Source organism: Hyperolius riggenbachi, chromosome 2 (assembly GCF_040937935.1).
Source record: "Hyperolius riggenbachi isolate aHypRig1 chromosome 2, aHypRig1.pri, whole genome shotgun sequence".
In the NCBI taxonomy this organism is placed as follows: Eukaryota; Metazoa; Chordata; class Amphibia; order Anura; family Hyperoliidae; genus Hyperolius; species Hyperolius riggenbachi.
In genome coordinates this window covers 523,511,810-523,534,949 of record NC_090647.1, presented here as the reverse complement: position 1 = coordinate 523,534,949, position 23,140 = coordinate 523,511,810, and positions in this window count along the sequence as shown.

Below are 23,140 nucleotides of genomic sequence, written 5' to 3'. Positions count from 1 at the left end.
TAAAATGTCGAATAACTGTTAATTTTACCAATATTCTACAAGCTGAAATTTCCTCATGCCCCTTTTTCAAACACGCATACAGGTTAGTGTTAGTCGTAGGTAGAGGGGCTAATGTTAGCTGTAGGTTAGGGGGGATAGTGTTAGCTGTAGATGGGGGATAGTGTTAGGCGTCGGTACGGAGGGATAGTGTGAGACGTAGGTGGGGAGGGTTAGTGTTTGGCTTACGTAAAGGTGTTAGTGTTAGGTGTAGGTAAGTGTAACAGTGTTGCTTGCAAATTTTCGCCAAAGTCATTTTCACATCAAAAATGCTATTTTCGTTTTCAAGAAAATTTTCGCAAAAATAGTTTGAATTCAAAATCAATATTTTTCCAAGAAACGTGTGAAAATGCAGGCCAATACGTGAAAAATCTATATTTTTACTGTGAAATGTAGCGAAAAAGGCTAATGTAGGCACTGGAGGGGGGTCATATGTGGGCCCCTCAAAGATGCATCCAGCACCCAAGGCTGAGACACCAAAGTGCGCCCCTCCCCTCACCCCATCCCACTCTTATTTCTCTCTGCTTCAAACACAATAGGGGAATAATAGCTGAGTGAGTGGTGCGCCCCCTCCTCCTCCGGACCCCAAATTACTTCTCCCTCTGAGTTGCTACAACTTGGAGGGGGAGTAGAATGTAAGGCTGCCAGGAATTTGAGCAACAGCAGGGTGAGCCATCATTCGCACATCATCATCGGCACCGAGACCATTGGCGTAACTATATGTACCCTGTATAGCTAAAACAATTATAGCTTAACCATTTCAGCCGCACGGACATAAGTCTCACGTCCGCAGCTGGTGCTGCTCTAGCCACAGGGGCGTGAGACTCACATCTGTGCAGTTTGTGGGGCTGCACGCCTGATCGTGCGGGCAGAAGCCTGCAATCACGATGGTCTCAGAGACAGGGGGTTGGTGACAGGGGACAGAAGTCCCCTGCACCAATCCGTACTTCTGCGGCGAGAATGATCACTGTTTTTGCTCAGATCGTGCCGCTGCGCTCCCTTCCGCTTGCTCATTCCCGCCACTGATTGTTAGATGAATGAATGGGAACTTTGTTCCCGTTCATTCATCTCCCCTTTAGGCCAGCATCATTGAGATGCCTATGTCACTTCCAAAGTAACACAGCCATGTTTTACTTCCTATTTGCATACTTATGGTACGGCAATAGAAAATAATGCGCAAGGAAATCTTGTGGCCAAATTGTAAAATTACACCTACAGACATTAGGGACTTAAATTTTTTAATATGCATGTCAAGAGGGTATATTATTATTAAATTATGGGCTTGTAATTGGTGATGGATGTAAAACTGAAAAAATGCACCTTATTTCCAAATAAAATATTATTCCCATACATTGTACTAGGGATATAATTTAAATGTTGCAATAGCTGGGACAAATGGGCAAATAAAATGTGTGGCTTTTAGCCACAGTTTTACGTTTTACTTTAAAACTATAATGTTGGAAATCTGCGAAAAAATAATTTTTTCCCACTTTTTTTCTTATTATTCCCATTAAAATGCATTTAGAATATAATAATACTTAGCATAATGTACCACACAAAGAAAGCCTAATTGGTGGCGGGAAAAAAAAAAGTATAGATCTTTTTGTTGTAATAAGTAGTGATAAAGTTATTGGAGAATGAAAGGGAGAAGCACTGATATGTGAAATTCCTCTCATCCATAAGATGAAAACAAGTGGTTAACTAACGCATAAATAGAACCTGAACTTGCCATAAACTTGTATGCTTTTCATCTGTGCCCATTTAGGTGTTAAAATCAACATTCACCCCTGTTCTAACAGAGCTGGCAGTTGTTTATAAGATTCCCCTTAAGCAATGTGCTAGGAATTACTCTGTGGTGCCCCTCCTGCACGTAACACCCCAGGCACCTGCCTGTCATGCCTAAAAATGGCCCTGAAGCAGCCCCTGCAACAACAAAACAGGTGAGAGGTTGATCACGCTAAAGGTCTTTGCCTCTGTAGTTCTGTTCCATACAAAAATCCCTCTTTACATCACTCATAAAACATGCTCTTGAAATGCCTAATGAGGTGTGAACGTGAGTATAAATATAAGTAGCCTATCAACAAACAACATAAATTGCTTTCTCATAACTTTGACGGATTAATTAATATTGCTTTATATCTTGAAACAGTTTTGATTACCGAAACGACAAGAATAACAACAACAAGAATCCCACTCGTACAAAGCATCATGTGTTTTTGTTTAACTGTCACTTTATTGTAATAATAAAATGCCAGGTTTGCAGGGAGAAAACACTAAATCACAGAGAACTGTCTCCATCAGGACATTTTGTACCTTCAGAGCCGCAGATTTGAATGGAAAAAGACGATACCGAAGAAGATTTTCTACGAGATGGAACAGTCCTCCAACACAGAGTTGAGAAAGGGAGTACTGGAACAGTGAAAACCACCCATCTAAAATGACACCTTAACTCAGAGAAAGATTTCACAAATAATAGGATCCATGTACCAAACAAATCAAAATAAGCGTTTTTAATAAAATTGTACCATTTTCCACTGCGACATTGGATATGTTGTGTTTGTAATATTTTGAACTGAATATGGAGCTTTTATAGTTCACAAATATCCTAACTTGTTTGTAAATTACTTTGTACCTGCTGCTTTTTTTTAGTGGAAGGATTGGGATCAGGCCTTTACACAGCATAAACAAATCTCAAAAGCTGAGAGCAAAGCTTAAAGCCAATGGGTACCGCTATAAAAAAGAAAAAGTCAGATAATCACCTAAGGAGAGGGAAGGCTTGGTCCTAGTGAGCCTTCCCTCTCCTCTCCCGGTGCCCTCGGTGCTGCGCTGGCTCCCCCGTTCGCGTTCGCCGCCGCAGGGACTTCGGAGGTCTTCGGGAGCACTCGGGCTTCCGAAGACGGGCCGCTCCATACTATGTACGCGCGAGCGCGTCATAGAGGGCGCTCGCACAAGCGTAGTATGGAGCGGCCCCGTCTTCGGGAGCCCGAGTGCTCCCGAAGGCTTCCGAAAGCTCCCTTCGGCATGCAGAAGTGGCAGTATTTGACCAAACTGGTCGAATACTGCCACGGGGGATCCTGTGTGGGACCGGGCACCGGGAGAGGAGAGGGAAGGCTCATTAGGACCGAGCCTTCCCTCTCCTTAGGTGAGTATCTGACTTTTTCTTTTTTGAAACGGTAAACATTCACTTTAAAGAGAACCTGAACTGAAAATAAAAAGTCAAAATAACCATACACAGGTCATACTTGCCTCCCATGTAATCTACTCCTCAATCTTTCTCCTCTCCTGTGCCCCATTTGTCCACTGTGATCAATGGAATTTTCCGTCCTCCATTTTAAAAATGACCACTACCCCATAACAGCTTCCTGGTCAGCGCACTGTTATACTGTAACATCGCCCACTTGAGCCATAAGGAAACATGGACATTACCTTGCACATTCAGTTGTAACTGACACAACTGCTGATATATAACTGACAGCAACTGGTATATTTCAGTTCTGACAAAATATTGTCAGAACTGGAAGAGACCACTGTAAGAAGAAATTGGTGAGCTTCTGAGAGGAACTGACAGCAAGGTTAGTATGTAATATTCATTTGCAGCTATGTCATATTTTTTTTTTAAACTAGCCTATTACATACCCGGGCAACGCCGGGCAACCAGCTAGTTTGCAATAATTCAGGTTGGAGTGAGCTTGAGATGTCTCCCAGTGCATCACTGCTGAAAATATGCTAATTAACCATTGTTACCCTTAGAAGCTAAACACACCTCCAGAACCGCTGGAATGCAATGATGTGTCAGCTTGCTAAATTGTACAGCGACCTAATAATCCAACATGCATACAAACTGTTTTGGATTGTTTGATCCTTATCAGTGCATGGCATAGATTAATTTGGTTCTATGCAGTAGGGCTTGTAACACCGAGAGGGACATGCTACCCAGCAAGCTCATGGTGACCCAGAACTCATTGGAGTGTGTAAGGGACTACAATGGACCTAAAAGCCCCCTTACTAAGATGTTAAGAAAAACAAACGTTTGCTTTCTTAAAACAGAAAGAATTTGCGATAATTCAGGTTGGAGTGAGCTTGAGATGTCTCCCAGTGCATCACTGCTGGATATATGCAAATTAACCATTCTACCCTTAGAAGCTAAACACACCTCCAGTGTAACAGTGTATGGCTGCAGTTTACATTTTCCAGTGAAATTTGTATTTGTCTCTTTTTGGTTATGGGAATAAAAAGTATCCTATACTTTATTCCAGGTAATGTACTATGTGTGTGCCAAATTTCATTCAAATCCGTTCAGCCGTTTTTGCGTGATCGAGTAACAAACATCCAAACATCCAAACATCCGAACTTTCCCATTTATTATATTAGTAGGATAATTTTACTCGCTTCAGGTTCCCTTTAAAGGACTTCTGTGGCAAGTGGGACTAAACAGATTTAACTCACCTGGGGCTTTTTCCAGCCCCTAGCAGCCATCTCAGTCCCTCACCACAGCTCCTGTCCTCCGCGTTGTCCCGATGGCCGCCCATAATGATTGCGACCCTGCTGGTGGGTCAGCTCTTCTGCGCCTGTGCGGGTATTCATGCCTGTGCATCCACATCATTTGGCACGTACTGCTCCTGTGCAGTAGTGGTGCGAAGGTGCAGTGCGCACCAGATTTGTCAATGAACTACGATATCTCAGTGATTCTTCAATCATTACAGGCACTTTCATCAGTTTTAGGCACACATGTTCTGATTCACGGACCGGAGGGATGGCAATGGAGGCAAACGGGTGCATGCACACAATCGTGAGCAGCGAGGTAAATAAACACAGATGCATAACTACACCCCTGGTCTGCAAATGAACTTTCCAGGGATGTAGATACGCGTAGCAAGGGCCCGGAAGCAGTTAAAATGGACCTAAAGGCCAAAAATAAATTCCATGCTGGCAGCTCAGTCAGTAGAAGTTATAATAGTGTAGCATGATTCAATGTTTACAAACTGACCTTAAGTGGCAGAAAATACAGGTTTTGTTGTTTAGCTGCTACCCCTCCTGAAAAACTGCCATGGCAATTTTCTGCCATTGTCACAGTGACAGTCGCTCTATGGTGCATACCAGAGCTGCCGCAGTGCTTCCTTCCTGCTTAAAGGGCTTTTTAAGTAAAAAAAAAATAATAATAATAATTTACCTCTGGCTTCTTGCAGCCCCCTGGAGTTATTCTGTGCCCATGCTGTCCTGCCGGTCCCTCCGGCCAGCAGCGGCGACCCCCACAAAGCTGCCGCCCGACGCCCCCGACTCAAAACATAACATTCAATAAAAATGTGTTTTCCTACTTTTCATTACTCATACAGTTATCATATTTGCTTTTGTGCACACCTAATATTGTCTGTTTACAAATTACATGTTTCCAAAGTGTAGTTTTTCTTGCTCTGAAAGCTGGCATTGCATTTTACTCTTTTTCTATTATAACTGCTTTTTATTATATATTAAAACATTCTAATGAGCTATTCTGAACACTGAAACAGAGACAGTTTCTCAGAGAGTGTTTGTTTACATTCCAGTGTTGATACATTTGTGTTTAACAAGTAAAAAACATATACTGTTATCTACAGTTTGGATGCAGATTTAAAGCTGCATAGCAGGAGAAAATGCTTTGTTTAACCATTTCAGTGATGTTCTGTTAGAATTTTATTTCTGGGATAGTCGCTTTCAAGCTGTGAGGAATCTTTTAGAGCAAAGTAGAAATGCTGACTTTCAGACCACTTTAATTCAGAAATCACCTGTTGCTGCAATAGGTACAAATGAGGGTGAACAGTCATAGTTAGGGCCACTATGGCTTTTTTCACTTTGGAATTTATACTATAGGTCCACTTTAGCAGACTTATTTTATCTCAGGTTTTTAAACATAATCCTCATTTTGTTTAGCGGAAAAATGACTTTGTATTTGTCTGCATATAATATTATGGTCTAACTCAGAGAAATGTTGTATGATGTGCTGTACCATTGCCAATACATACTATAATAACTCTTATCCTTTCCACTTACCCTTAGATAATGATAGAGAAGAATCACTTTTTTTCCAGCCCACGGTTGCCCAACACCAACCACAGTCCATTAGGCCCTGCTCATCATTTGGACCACCTAGATAGAGGAGGCCATAGATGTATGAAAAGGCAAACCTCTACACTGCATACATTTTCCATATGCATTTTACGGCTTACATAGAACATAGGTTGAAAAATGACACATATGCATATCCATCGAGGTCCTATTTCCACAACTCCAGTTTGCTTTATCTGGGCCCAGGTTATCAGACTTTGGGCACTTTTACTCATTTAGAGATCAAAAGTTCCAGGATAAAAAAAGTCTTTCTGATGTAATCATTGTTTTTAACTGTTCTATCTCATCCAAATATCAAAAAGCTATGATTTAGCAATCCGGGGATCTCATTTTACGCCAAGCAGGTAAAAAAAAGGACGCAGGAGCCCGTTAGAAAAAACACAGCGCCGCTATATGTGCCTATTATAAAATCCGCGATTAGCAGCAAAGAAAGGGAATTTGGGCGCAAGGCCTCCGCGGGCTGAATTATACCATCTTTGCCGCTGATTTTATAATGGCCACAATATGCGACAAACAAGGTAAATTTTGGTGCCTACAGGGGCTGATTAATGGTAATGATTTCAAATATCGGGCGCCAAGGCTTGCGTAAATGCTCCAAATTTTGTTTCTTTGCCGCTGATCGCGGCTTTTATAATAGGTGCCTATGGCAGCACCGTTTTTTCCTGAAAGGGCTCCTGTGCCCTTTTTTTCCTGCTTTGGGCCGAGTCATCCTGCTTGGGACTCCACCATACTAGTGATATCAGCCGACGTGTACATGATATGGGGGACTCTGTAAGAAAGGAGCAACAAAGCCTCCTCCTCTCCTACAGAGCCGTCATCCATATCATGGACAAAAGGCTCTTCCCCTCCTGCAGTGCCCAGGTAGGGGCTGGGATAACTACCCCCATGCATGCGGGGATATATCCTGGTAGGCTAATGGTGGAATCAGAGAGCCCCTTTAATAAGCAGACCTCCAGTTGCACAGCTCCTTTCAGGTAAATAGGTATAGAGATTAGAGAGTCACATGTGACCATATCCATATTTAGTGTTAAAAAATGATGTAATAAACTTTATTAGGGGAAATTAAACTTTTTCTGTATTGTTCTGTTTTTTTGGAAGCAGTTAAAAAGGCCACAGGAGCCCTTTAAAAAAAAATGGTGCCCCCATAGGTGCCCATTATAAAATCCGCAATTAGCGGCAAAGAAAGGAAATTTGGGCACACAGCCTCCGGGTACCGAAATTTACCTTCTTTGCCGCAAATCATTTTATAATGGCCACAATGTCGAGCAAACAAGGTAAATTATGGCACCTGCAGGGGCTGATTAGTGGTAACTATTTCAAATATCGGCGCCCAATAGAATCCTGGATGCCGGACAGGGCTGGATTTGTACTTTTTACTGCCCAAGAACCACTATCACCAGCTGCCCCTAGATCAACAACATCCTAAACCCCTCCCTCCCCCCAAAAAAAACAAATCAGAAATTCAATTGTAGGCTCCTCTGAGGACAGTTAGTGAAGTGATGGCAGTGATTACATAATAAGCTCCTCTGAGGACAGTTAGTGAAATGACGGCAGGATTACATTATACGCTCCTCTGAGGACAGTTAGTGAAGTGATGATCAGAGGCGTCTGAGCCATCAGGCAGGTATAAATTCTTGCCTAGAGCAGCAGGAAGAGGGAAGGGCGCTGCTGCACTGAGTAGTGAGAGAAGAAATGCCTCTCAGCTCACTCAGGTATCAGTTTACACAGCAGCAGCTAACAGCAGCGCCTGACTCGACTCATAACTGATTCACTGACTGATTCATTCATTTCCTTCAGCTCAATGATTCAAAGAATCACAGTAATGAATGAGTCAGTGAGAGAAGGCACTCATCCTAGTCAGGAATCCGAGTACAGCATCAGCTCCTGAGTCCTGAGATTCACTTAGCCCTCTCTCTCTGCTACTGGTAACTGCGTGGATGTAGAGACTGTGTAGCAGCCAGGCATGGACTGCCCCCCAGGCTACCTTTTATTCAGTAATTTAGGGTTGGTCCTGTGTCTGCTGTATTCAGGTTTGTTGATGTAAGGCACTGTGAAACACTAGGCTAGCTGATAAAAGTGCAATTAGAGGGCAGGCAAGCTGGTAAATATACACAGCATGGTGCAGAGGAGGGCCCATGGGAAAAAAATCTGTCTGGTCTCTCCCCATTGTTAACCTCCCTGGCGTTCTGGACGAGCGAGGTCGCCGCTCAGGCCCCGCTGGGCTGATTTGAATTTTTTTTCTTCTTTAAAACACGCAGCAAGCACTTTGCTTGCTGCGTGTTGTGACTGATCGCCGCCGCAGATCCGCCGCTTCGCCGCGATGCAGCCTCCCCCCCCAGGCCCCCTGGCCAATCAGTGCCAGGCAGCGCTGAAGGGTGGATCGAAACTCCCTGTGACGTCATCACGTCCATGACGTCGATGACGTCACGACGGTCGTCACCATGGCGACGGGGGAAGCCCTCCAGGAAATCCCGTTCAGAACGGGATTTCCGGAGGGGTGATTGAGCCGGCGGCGATCGGAGGGGTGGGAGGGACGCCGCAGGGAGGGGGGAATCATGTAGCTAGCGCTAGGCTAGCTACATGATGAATTAAAAAAAAATTGCAAAAAACGTTCCCGCGGCCGCAGGGCCGCGGGAATCAGAACGCCAGGCAGGTTAAAATGACTGCATGTGCAGATAATGTGTTAAACAGGTTGAAAAGTTTTGACAGCCCATAGACTCCAGGAGGGCTGCTTTCTGACTTGTGTGAGAGACTGCCAGGGATAGAAGTCCTATTACCGGCACCTAGCCTCTGTGTAATGTGGGACTGCAATACAGATTAGCTCTCTGCTCCATCTCAGGCTATTCTCAGTCTCACTCCACTCCTCCTATCTCTGGGCTAGTGCACGACAAAATCGCAATAGCAATCGCCAGCAATTCGCGAATGCGACTTTATGAAGCGATTTTTGAAAGAATCGCTCCAATAAATACTACCTGCAGCATGTTTGCGATTTTAAAAAATCACAACACTGCTGTGGGAACACCCTCATAGGGTAAGATTAGCCCAGCGCTTTTCAAATCGCTGTAAATTTGAAAAGCGCTCTGAAGCACTCTTGGTGTGCACCAGCCTCCTTCATTCACCTTTGTTTCCCTCTTTCCCTAGTGCTGGGTGTCTGTGTCTTCTTGTCATACAGGAAAGCTAAATAAAAGTGCAATCCTGGTGAGGCAAACATCTTCTTCCCTCTCTTTCAGCTTTTCTCTCCTCATTATTTCTCTGCATAAGGAATCAGACACACTATAAGGTAGTGAAAACCGGGATTAGTAGAGATGGTGGTAAAGGGGTGGATATAGGTAGGTGTATGTGCGGGGGTTGGCCTTGAAGGAATTACAGTGGCCATACTTCTGTTGACTTGACAGCCGATCGACCAACTGTTTTAATATAAGCACATCGGATAAAAAATTTTGGGTGGAAATTGGTTGAATGTATCAACCTGAGATGTTGGGAAATCTTGGGCCAATGTGGTTGTCAGGTGCGATAATCATGGAGTGCGATAACCATGAATTATAGACAAGACGGAAACCCCGGCCGTTGTCCCTCAAAATGTATTGTGCCCGCCCCTGATGTTTGTACTTTACCTGTCACACTGTTCACAGAGTGTCCTTGCTGTATTTCCGCATTTGCGCTCCACGTGATTACTGGCATATACGACAGGGGGTGAGTGTGTGACATAATTTGGGCTGAGGCTGCCATGATAACGGGCCTCTAGTCTGTGTTTCCCCCCAGGCCAGAAGGTCCCAGTCCTCCCCTGGTAGCAGCATAGTGTGTGTGTATAGTGTATGTCTACTGTGTGCTGTGTATAGTGTGCTCTGTGTGTGCGTGTGTATAGTGTATGTGTGTATAGTGTAGTGTGTGTGTGTGTGTGTATAGTGTGTGCGTGTGTACTGTGCATGTCTATAGTGTGTGTGTGTGTGTGTACTGTGTATAGTGTGTATGTTTTGTGCGGTGTGTGTGTGCATGTATAGTGTGTGTGTATAGTGTGCGCGTGTGTATAGTGTGTGTGGTGTGTGTGTACTGTGTGTGGTGTGTTTGAGTGCATGCCCCAATAAGTCTGCTGATTTACAACTATTTTCTGGTGAACCCATGCCGCAATAAGTGTATTTTCTGGGGAACCGCTGCTGCATTATAATTTTTGGGGGTCCTGGGAGTGGGGTTCACCACGATGGGTGGGGGTGTGGGGCTGGGGGCAATCACGAGGGGGGGGAGTGCCAAAGGATTTCTCGCCTGGAGTGACAAAATGCTAGAGACGCCCCTGGCAGGGATTAGATTGTAAACTCCTTGGCGAACGGCATATTCAATGAGGGACAGGCAGCTCAGAGATCACTGCAAGAGTCCATTTGCTGCCCCTTCATCCCCCAAGTGCCATATCTGTTTGTTAGCTGCCAACTACTATATGCAAACTCTGTGTAGCAGGACGATTGTTCAGCAGGCTAACTGCTACTGCCCCCATGCTGCCCACAGCCCGCCCCATGCTTTTCTGGTGCCCTAGACCATGGCCTTTGTGGCCTTGCCTGAAATCCAGCCATGGTGCCGGGGCTTGCAGAAATGCTCCAATATTTTAAATCATTACCGCTAATCAGCGCCTGCAGGCATCAAAATTTCTGGTAGGGCAGGGTGGAAATGTTTGGGGAGGGGTTTAGGGTTAGGCACCACCAATGGCATTACCGGTGGCATCATCTTTAGTCCTGTCAGGTGCAGCTTTGTGGAATAATTGTTTACCGAGAGTCAGTGGCGTAGCTAAGGAGCTGTGGCCCCCAATGCAAGTTTTACATTGGGGCCCCCCAAGCACTCTATACATAACAGTTGATACGGCGCACCAAAACCTGCCAATGGCAACTACAGTGTCAGAGGTGCAAGAAGGGGGTGGGGAACAGTTTGTTAATGATTACCACTATTTAAAGTATCTATAGAAGTGATTATTATGCACACAGGACCAATAGAGAGCTAATACTGCAGTTGAGGGGGAGCCCTTCGGGGGTACTGAGCTGGTAGAAAGTATACCTGGTCTCTCAGAATGCTCTGGGAGGAGAATTATGCATAGCCAGCTATACAGCCTAGGCTTAGCTTCACTGGAAGGGTGGGCTACATACCAACATACAGCAATTTAAGTGTTCCCGATGCTGAAACCAGAATAAATACTGTAAAAGTGGGTACCTTGAATAATTTACTGCATTCTACAATATGCCACTACAGTGCCCCTTTAACACACAAACACACGCACACACACACACATCACACACACACACACACACATCACACACACACACACACACACACACACACACACACACACACACACACACACACACACACACACACACACACACACACACACACACACACACACACACACACACACACACACACACACACACACACACACACACACACACACACACACACACACACACACACACACACAGTGGCATAACTACAATTCATGCCCCCCACCTGCCCCCAGCAAAACTTTGATGGGGAGACATCAATGTTCACATCCCTTCCCTTGCTTCCCTTCACGGCCTGAGGGTCAATCTCACAAGGGTCATAAAACAAGTATGGCCATCTCCCGATCTGATGTATAGTCCCCTGTATCGGAGGAAGGGAAGGTTAGTAATTCCCCCCCCCCCCCCAGCCCTGGGTCACCCACAGCTTTAAAAAAATTACTAATTCAAACTTATTATTTCATGATTTATCATTTTTAAATCCCAAAACTCACGGTAATAGAGTGACCTTGACAAGTTCTCACCTAAACCAGGCCTGGATTTGCCTCACAGGAGCCTATAGGCACAGATGTCCTGGCACCTTAGACTTCACCCTCCATGAACCTGCAACCCCCCACCGAACCACACTGCAAGTGTGCTGGCTGGCCCAACTGTGACTTCTTCCTTACTTCCCTTGCCCGTCATAGATAGCTACAGATGCCCCTTATGCCGGGAATACACGGTACGTTTGTACTGCTCGATTATGCTGCCGGATCAATTCCCGCTTGTCCCCGAGGGCGATTCTCTTATCTTCTGCTCGTTTTCCTTATCTTTTTCCATTGTTCCGCCTGCGGTAGCGAGCGCGGAATCGATCCGGTGGGCGATCGGACATGTTGGAAATTATCAATCGAGCCATCTAATGGCTCAATTAAGAGGTACAAACGTACCATGTATTCCCAGCATTAGTGTTAGGTAGCCAGAAGTATCCCATAGTGTTAAGTAGTCAGAAGTACCCCAAGTATTAGGTAGCCAAAGGAACCTTCGTTTTAAGTAGCTGGTGATGCCTCTGACTGAAGGGAGATCTCGTCAGTGGAATGCTGAGAGCTGGGTTAATAACCTCCCATTTACACTCTCATTAGGACTCTGCATAGGGAAAGAGGGAGGGAGGCACTCAGGGAGAGGAGTGAGCCGCCTTTCCAACATCAGGCGCCTGTAGGCACGTGCCTGCAGTGTCTTATGGTAAATCCATCCCTGACCTAAACCCAAGTACTCCCAGCTGTTGAGAACCTCCTAGGCCCTAGGGTGCTCACAGACTTCTTGTTGTGCTATATATTTTGTTGATGAAGGTCCAGAAGGACCCCCTTTATAATTTCAGCCAATGATTTAGTTCTCAAGTATCTTTTAAAGTCTGAACTATCAGCTGTAAGTGGAATGACCTTTTCCGAAAGACACGTTTAAGAGTGTACAGTAAACCTCGTGTCTCCCGGAGTGTGATGTGGTTATCAGCCCCCAGAGCGACTTTTTAAGGCAATAATGTTTGTCTCTAAAATTCTAATACAGTCATCATAAATTCAGTCACTCTTCAGATTTTGCACATCTCTGCTTGCCAGTTTTGGTCTGACATCCGAATCATTTTGAGCGGTGGCATTGTGCCAGCTCAGTTAGCTGCCAGGAACAGATAAAAGAGCCCATTATTGTCAGCGTCTTTTGCGCGGTGGTGCGGCCATCTTTCTTCTTTAGGTTGCATTGATTCTGGAGAATAGTAAATGGAATTCTTTATATGTTCATTATCATGTCACGGATTTAGAAGGTTGGCCACAGATCACTGAGCAAAGTTGGGGAAGAAGTAAAAACCTGTCAGCAAATTACAGTTATGAGTCAATAATAAAAATCGATCCATGTGTATTTTTTTATGTATCTGTCCTTCTGCCGAAAATAAGGAAAACTGCATTCACATACCCAGCAGTTCTTGCTGTGCCCATTAGCTGTTATAAAAAAACTCCAGTTTTTTCAAATCTGCTAAGTAAATCAAACCTGTGAAAACATGTTGGCGTCAATTCATCAAAGGTTGTTCAATTAAAAAAAGAAGTTGGTAAAATACCGCATGAGGTATTTTAGACTTTTTTTGGGAAATTTATCAATATTTTCACAGGTGCGGTAGAAGTTCGATAATAAGCCCATTGACAAAAATCTGTTCGGTAACAGCAGAAGAGTGTGTATTTGTCTCTGTTCTCCTAGCAGAGACACCATTACAATAGTAAGAGGCATTCTGACATCCCTTTAGAATGTACATGTTTGCTTTACTGCCTCTGCTTACTCTTAATCTGTCTATTAGACTTTCTTAACATTTTATTTATTTGCTGCAGCTTAGATGAACTCCAAATGAACTACAAGAAACTTTAAACATGCCCTGCTTAGGTGATTTCCCCACTAGTTCCTCCACATCTCCAAACAGAAACCTAATTGCTTAAACAGCCGAACGGAGGCGGGGGATCACTTTTTTTCCATTCTCTCTGCTCGCTGTCTGGGGGGAGTAGAAAAGCTGAAACCACCCAAGAAGCCTGCGCAACCTATCAATGTCAGATCAGCGGGACTTGCAGGAGACAGGGGCTGTTTCTATTGGCTCTGCCCCTGTCAGTCATAGCTTATCCCTCTCTGCTTCTGTGAGTTCTGTGAGTCCTGCACTGTTTCTGACAGAGGAGAACTGCCGGTAATGATCGCCAGTGCTGCTCAGCTACGCCTTTTCAAAATCCGGATCCAATTCGGATCGGATACCCAGATATCCGATCCGGGTTGGATATCCGAGTTCAAAATTTTCTGATCCGAATCGGATATCCAACCTCAGTATCCGGGATATCCGGGCAAATTCGAATATCCGGATAGAAAAAACGGAAGTGGCCTTTAAATTGCTTTAAAAAGTTTTTTAGGGTATATGAGGCATGTAGCATTATTATTTTGTAAAGGGGAACACTAACTGATGATGTAGGGACTTAAAATCCCCCCCCCTCCCAAAAAAAAAATGGCTGTCAAGTAACATTAGGACTAGGTTCCAGACAGCGGTCGTGCAGCCCACATTGTGTCCAAAGTCCAACCGCACAACTGGGACATGACAGTTTTCAGCCAAGACACCTCCAAAAAATGATGCAGCAATTGTGTTTTGGGTTAAATATAGGCGGTATCAGTGGCCTGTGGCACCCTGGCCTGGTGGTGGGAGCTGCACAGGCAGCAGGAGCAGGGCAATGCAGCAGCAGCAGGTGTAATGTGTGCCAGGAGCATGCCGGACGTGGCACGTTGCAATTGGCACTTGGCACGTGGCACTTGGCACGTGTCATGTGGCACTTGTCACGTGGCACTTGGCATGGCACGTTGCAATTGGCACTTGGCACGTGTCACGTGGCACTTGGCACGTGTCACTTGTAGAGTTGGGCCGAACCTCCGATTTTAGGTTCGCGAACTTCCGCGTAAGGTTCGGTTCGAGTAAAAGTTCGCGAACCGCAATAGACTTCAATGGGGATGCGAACTTTGAAAAAAAAAAAATTATGCTGGCCACAAAAGTGATGGAAAAGATGTTTCAAGGGGTCTAACACCTGGACCCCCAGGTGGAGGAGTGGGATACATGCCAAAAGTCCCCGGGAAAAATCTGGATTTGACGCAAAGCAGCGTTTTAAGGGCAGAAATCACATTGAATGCTAAATGACAGGCCTAAAGTGCTTTAAAACATCTTGCATGTGTATACATCAATCAGGTAGTGTAATTAAGGTACTGCTTCACACTGACACACCAAACTCACCGTGTAACGCACCGCAAACAGCTGTTTGTGTAGTGACGGCCATGCTGGACTGGTGCGCACCATGGCGAGAACAGGTATGCAGTGGCGGGTTCACTGAACAGAACAGGTATGCAGTGGCGGGTTCACTGAACAGAACAGGTATGCAGTGGCGGGTTCACTGAACAGAACAGGTATGCAGTGGAGGGTTCACTGAACAGAACAGGTATACAGTGGCGGGTTCACAGAACAGGTATGCAGTGGCAGGTTCACTGAACAGGTATACAGTGGCGGGTTCACTGAACACAACAGGTATGCAGTGGCGGGTTCACTGAACAGGAATACAGTGGCGGGTTCACTGAACAGAACAGGTATACAGTGGCGGGTTTACAGAACAGGTATGCAGTGGCAGGTTCACTGAACAGGTATACAGTGGTGGGTTCACTGAACACAACAGGTATGCAGTGGCGGGTTCACTGAACAGGAATACAGTGGCGGGTTCACTGAACAGAAAAGGTATGCAGTGGCGGGTTCACTGAACAGGAATACAGTGGCGGGTTCACTGAACAGAACAGGTATGCAGTGGCGGGTTCACTGAACAGTACAGGTATGCAGTGGCAGGTTCACTGAACAGGTATGCAGTGGTGGGTTCACTGAACAGGTATGCAGTGGCAGGTTCACTGAACAGGTATGCAGTGGTGGGTTCACTGAACAGGTATGCAGTGGTGGGTTCACAGTACAGGTATGCAGTGGTGGGTTCACAGAACAGGTATGCAGTGGCAGGTTCACTGAACAGGTATGCAGTGGCAGGTTCACTGAACAGGTATGCAGTGGTGGGTTCACTGAACAGGTATGCAGTGGTGGGTTCACAGTACAGGTATGCAGTTGTGGGTTCACAGAACAGGTATGCAGTGGCAGGTTCACTGAACAGGTATGCAGTGGTGGGTTCACTGAACAGGTATGCAGTGGTGGGTTCACTGAACAGGTATGCAGTGGTGGGTTCACAGTACAGGTATGCAGTGGTGGGTTCACAGTACAGGTATGCAACAGAACAGGTATGCAGCCAGGAACAAGCTAAGCCTAACTAATCTTTCCCTATGAGAGACAGTCTGCAGCAGCTCGCCCTACTCTCACTAACGCAGGCACACGAGTGAGCCTAATGGCCGCCGCTGCCTGCCTTTTATTAGGGGGGGAGTGGCTCCAGGGGCTAGTGTAGCCTAATTGGCTACACTGGGCCTGCTGACTGTGATGTAGAGGGTCAAAGTTGACCCTCATGTGCATTATGGGGCGAACCGAACTTCCGCAAAAGTTCGCCTGCGGGACGCGAACGCGAACCACTGAAGTTCGCATGGAACCGTTCGCAGGCGAACCGTTCGGCCCAACTCTAGTCATTTGGCGTGTGTCACGTGGCAAGTGCCACATGACACGTGCCAAGTGCCATGCGACACTTGGCAAGTGCCACGTGACACGTGCCAAGTGCAACGTGACACGTGCCAAGTGCCGAGTGACAGTCAGACAGCAGAGGAGAAGACACTAGTGCACACTAACTGTCACACTGGCACTGCTCACAGCACAGCAGTTCTGTAGAAAGCTAACACAGTAGTACTACTACTCTAACAACTACTAGCACTGACTGCAGTACTACAGTACTAACTACACAATAACACAGTAATCCTATCCCCAAATCCCTAACCTAGCCTATACCTAAGGCTAATAGCTGGCCAGCAGGCAGCAGCTGGCCTGGTCTGTGCACAGCACACACACAGACACATAGCAGCTGCCTTCAGCACACACTCTGACTGTCACACAAATGACATCAAGCTAATTAATAATTTAACAATAGTGTAGTGATAGGGAAAGGGGTTAATCACCGAACAGCTTTCGGTTTATCACTGCTAGGCCAGCAGCACTGGAGCACACACTATGACTGTCATACAATGACATCAATCAAGCTAATTAACGATTTAATAATAGTGTAGTGATAGTAGTGAAGGGGTTAATCACTGAACAGCTTATCACTGTATACAGCCCTTGGCCCAGCAGCACTGGAGCCCACACTCTGACTGTCACATCATGACTATGACATCAATCAAGCTAATTAACGATTTAACAATAGTGTAGTGATAGTAGTGAAGGGGTTAATCACTGAACAGCTTTAGGTTTATAACTGTGTACAGCCCTTGCTAGGCCACCAGCACTGGAGCATGTCTCTCAGTGAGCATTCAGCAAGCTAAGACGATATGTCTCATCATGGCAGCCCTCCTTATATACAGGGTGGCTGGCCAGTGTTCCTTTCTGTGATTGGGTGCCAGGGTTTAGGCTTGGAGCCCTCTGATTGGCTCAATGAGGTCAGGTGGGGCTGGCCAGGGTTCCCCTCTGTGATTGGTTGCTAGGGCTTCTGCTGGGAGCCCTCTGATTGGCTCCAGGACGTAATTTCCTTAGTTACAGTATTTTGGATCCAGATATCCGCAATATCCGCGGATATCCGGGTTATGCGGCCAAATATCCGCAGATAGCTATCCGAATCTGAATCAGATAGCGTAAAAAAGTTCGGATATCCAGGTTACCCGGATATCCGGAATCCTGGTGAGCAGCACTAATGATCGCACATGTTACAGTGTTTTACCGCATGTTGTAGTCTTTGTGAATTGAGATTTACTGAAATTTTTTGAGGTATTTACCGCACAAGTAGGTAATTTACTTCACTGCTCAGTAATTTCAGCTTTTCATGTGGTAACTGCCTTTATAAACTGACATTTTCCTAAGTGCTCGGTAAAGTCAGCTGTTTTCAGGATTACCGAATGGGGAAACGCTTGATGAATTGACGCATTTATCTTGTTCATTTGCAATTGATCTTTCTCTGGGCTTCAGTATTCTGAGCAGGTGGAAATGTTGTATTGTCCTTGTCCCGGTGTCTTTTTTGGGCACCTATTCTGACTTCAGTTCTTGAGATAGTAACCTCCTACATGGGGTTTGTTATAACACCTCATGGACAGCGGAGATTCACTGATATGATCGCTTCAGGCAGATAGCAGAACCATTTCAGATGTCTGCAGCTTGATTTCTCGCTTCCACTTTTATTAGAACAGCAATACAGATGTTATACCGGGAGATACTTACACTCTTGAAGGTCAAAAAAGAGTGTTTTTCTCCGCAAACCTCTGTACACAGCTACCTCAGATACTTTCCCAGAATGCACTATGGAGAGTAAGGGTCCTTTTACACTTAATGCGTTGGTATGTGTTAGTGTGCATTAGTACACGTTGGTATGCGTTTTTTTCCTTAGCAGTGCATTGTAACAAAGCTTTCAGTTAAAGCTAATGGGAACTTTAAAAAAAGCCAGATACTTACCTAAGGAGAGGTACGGCTCTGGGTCCTATAGTGCCTTGCCTCTGCTCCAGGGATGGTCGTAGTCAGCCAACTTCGCTACGCATGAACTATGCGTATTTTTACGCAAATACGCTTCGCAATCTACGGCTCCGAAATCAGCCACTTCGCTACGTTAGCATACCGTAGACTACGCATAAAAATACGCAAGCTTCACGTATTGCGTAGCGTAGTTGATGCGACCGCTTATGCCCTTATGCAGAAACATTTCCGCAATAATCTGCTAACTATGCGCATATACAAACTAATATAAGCATACATTCCAACATCCAATGCGGAATTGTATGCGTATAAAGGGCAATAAAATTTCTGCGCATGCGCAATGACCCATATAAATGCAGTTACCGCAAGTGTAGTTGACTTCGCAATACATACGTCAACTACGCGTAGCAGGCGAAGCTACGCATAGCGGGACTACGACTACGCGGAAATGCGCACGTGTAGTTCTTAAACTTCGCCTACGAACTACGATGCGTAGTTGCGTACTACGATGTGTAGATGCGCGCTGGCGTAGTTTACGAGCAACCCTGCTCTGCTCACCCGGTCACCTTGTTTAAGCGACGGCCTCCTGTTTTAATCCACCGATGCGGGGGACTTTGTAAGTCTTCAGGAGCCCGAGTGCTACCGAAGATGGGTGGCTCTGTACTGCGCCTGCGTTAGAGCGAGAGAGAGCACGGAGCTGCCCAAGTCCTCCTGAAGGCTCCGGAAGCCTCCTTCAGTGGCGGTAAGCAGTATTTGTCCAATTTGGTCAAATACTGCTATCGGGGAGCCAATGCTGAAACGATGGATCCGTCAGAGGAGCGGGAAGGCTCTATACGACCCAGAGCCTTCCCTTTCCTTAGATAAGTATTTGGCTGATTTTTTTTTTCAGTTCCCATTCACTTTAAAATGTGTATAGTGGGAACTGTGCCACAGGAAACCGTGGGCATTACTTTGAAAACAGTTTTCTTTCAGTTAACTGAGAGCAACTGATTAAGTGTAAAAGGACCCTAACTGTCAACAGAAAGTAGGAGGGGAAAAATTTACATAAAGGAAAAGGGACATTACAAAAAAGGACCACGGGGTGGCTGTTCTGCATAATAACTGAACAAAGTAAATGCTGTAGAGAAATATAACTACAGTCAGAATGGCAATGCAATATTGAACTGAGAGGGCCCTTTTCCACTAGCGCGATTGCTGAATTGCAAAATCGCAAACCGCTAGTGATTTACAAATCGCTACGGTTTGCTATTTAACATAGGAATCGCGGTAGGTCATTTCCACTAACGCAATTCATTTTTTATTCAATTGCGATCACGCCGCGGAAAGGTTATTGCAGCGATTTTGCTATGCAATTCATAGCATAGCAAAAAACGCGATCGCAAATGTCGGGTAATCACCGCAAAATTTTGCACTTTTGCTGAATCGTAATCGCTAGCGTTTAGCGCGAACGCTAGCGATTGCCAGTGGAAAAGTACCCAGAGCCTCCTTTACTAAGTAGATCCCAGATGCCCATCTTTTAAAGCGGTTTAAAACGTTGACAAAATTTTCAACAAAAATGTGTTTTCCTACTTTTTATACCCACATACAATTATCATATTTGCTTTTGTGCACAAGTATTATTATTCATTTAGACATTATAACTTCCCACAGTTCAGTTAATTTATTTTTAAAGCTGCTGGTGCATTTTATTCATAACTGTTGTAATTCTGTTGTGAATGCTGCCAGCAGTGATTTCTGACCTGTGTTTCACCCCAGGACTCATCAGCTGAAGTCCTGCACAGCCAGAGAATGTTTACATAGATGTATCAAGTAAAGAATGTGTACACAAGATAAGATTATAAGCAGTTCCCATGCGGGTTCTCCCTGCAGAAGAAAGAGTCAGCCCTGTGATGTAACCCTTTAAATGCTGTTTTACTAAAAATAAACATTGTGTTAGTATATTATATGCTGTAAATAATCTTTTAGAACAAAGAAGAAATTCTGGGTTATATTCCACTTTAAATAGTTATTTAGTGTAAGAAAAATGGGAAAAAAATCACACATCACTCCTCAGCTGTACTCCAGGACTCACACCTTTTCCCTGCTGCCTGCCGGGACACATGCCACGCCTCCAATGCAACCCAGTACACACATCACCTCTACACTGCCCACAAGGACACAGGCCATTCCTCTGCTGCCGCCGGGACACATGCCACGCCTCCAATGCAACCCAGTACACACATCGCCTCTACACTGCCTACAAGGACACATGGCATGCCTCCAATGCAACCCAGTACACACATCGCCTCTACACTGCCCACAAGGACACAGGCCACTCCTCTGCTGCCCGCCGGGACACATGCCACGCCTCCAATGCAACCCAGTACACACATCGCCTCTACACTGCCCACAAGGACACAGGCCACTCCTCTGCGGCCCGCTGGGACACATGCCACGCCGCCAATGCAACCCAGTACACACATCGCCTCTACACTGCCCACAAGGACACAGGCCACTCTTCCGCTGCACGCTGGGACACAGGCCACTCCTCCATAGCGCCCAACTGTCCCTCTTTTGGAGAGACAGTCCCTCTTTGGGAGCCCTGTCCTACTGTCCCTCTTTCCTCCTCATTATGTAAATATATGTATTTTTCTACTGAAAAATGTGTTTAATTGCCTCCAAACTTTATTTTCATCCTTTAAATTGATCTAATGCTAATGTCCATGTGTTAATATGAAGGAAATGAACCACGATAGAAAGAACCATTGTGGTTTGAATTATAAAACAACCTATTTTTCCAATAAAATCTTTTTGGTATGTGTGACTAGGGGTGTGTCTTTGGTGTGATTAGAGGTGTGGAAGGGGCATGGCTTAAAAGTCCCTCCTTGTCATCTCAAAAAGTTGGGAGGTATGCACTCCCCCAATGCACGCTGATACACACGCCGCTTCTCCACTGCCCACCATGATACAGGCCGCTCCTCCACTACCTGCTGGGACACACCGCTTTTCTGCTGCTTGCCTCCAGAACACACCAGTGACCCCACACTGCTGCTTCTTCTTGCTGACTCTCTGGCTACACTATTCTGGGAGCCCGGCAAAGCAGTTTTGAACCTCTTGCTTGAACCCCTGTTGGTCCCATGTGGTTTGAATTATAAAAGAATACATATTTTCCTTATTAAATCTTTATGGTATGTGTGACTAGGGGTGTGACGGGGCGTGATCAGGGGTGTGGCGGGGGTGTGGCTTAACCTCCTTGCCGGTTTTCCCGACCTGAGCTCGGGGTAGAAAAAAGAAGCTATTAGCGGTGATCCCGAGCTCAGGTCGGGGTAGGCATTGCAGAGTCTTACTTGTGGTTGTGGAGTCCCGCGCGCAATCTCGCTGCGCAGCGGGACTCTAGCCTCTCTCCCCGGCAGTGTGGGGTCTTTCCCTGGCCGCCGGGATCCCCCATGTCCCCGCTATTCTTCCGGGGACCCGGCAGCCAGTTGGAGCAGCGCAGCCGTGGTGGTGGCAGCAGAGCGGTGGTGGCAGCGTGACGTCATCGGGGGCGGGGCTAATATTGAAAACGGACTTCTCTATATTAGAGAAATATAGAGAAGTTCGTTTATATGTATATTAGCGCCATCTTGTGGACAAAGAGAAAACTGCAGCACAGGAGCCCAGGAAGGTACATTTTTTTTTATTTTGCTGCAGATCTCACTGCCAGAATGATTTTTTTCAGGTTTTAGGGTCTGAAAGAGTGAAAAAAAAATTGCACCGCTTTTAGACCCTAAAATCTGGAAAGAATCAGACCGCCAAGGAGGTTAAGTGTCCCTCTTTCTTATTTCAAAAATTTGGGAGGTATGAAGATGGACCAAAATAGTGTGGAGAAAGAGAGACATCAAAAATTTTAAAGCGAACCCAAGCCGAATCTCGGGTTCAAAACCTTACCCCCCCCTTTCATGCACCCACCCAACCCCATTGCTGAGCATGCCCCCCCCCCCCTTACATCAGGGCCACGCAGCTCCTCTTTCTGGTTGAAGTGCCCACAATGGGCGTGCAAGCCCGCTCCGCTCGCGCATGTGTTGTGGCACGGAGCCCGCAGCATGGAGCCGAGCCTTCTCTGGCAAGGAGGGACCTATACAAATATGCTGACCAGCCTGTCTATTTGTGTGCTGGCTATTCTGGCAATTGGACTGTACCACTGTACCACTGCACTTTAGGGAGTTCTTCTAAAAATAGAGGAAACCTTGAGAATCCCTCATGAGGAGATGGACGAGCCCAAAACCTGTCTGTCAGAGGATCAGTGCCATCAGATTAATATTACCATCTGTAAGTGACAACTACATTGGAAGATAGTCATTTACAGTACATTTACTCTGGGATGTTGTTAGGGTTGCTCGTAAACTACGCCAGCGCGAATCTACGCGTTGTAGTCCGCAACTACGCATCGTAGTTCGTAGACGAAGTTTAAGAACTACACGTACGCATTTCCGCGTAGTCATAGTCCCTCTATGCGAAGCTTCTCCCGTTACGCGTAGTTGACGTATGTATTGCGAAGTCAACTACGCGTGCGGTAACTGCATCTATATGGATCATTGCGCATGCGCAGAGATATTATTTCCCTTTTATCCGCATATAATTCCGCATTGGAAGGTGGAATGTACGCTTATAT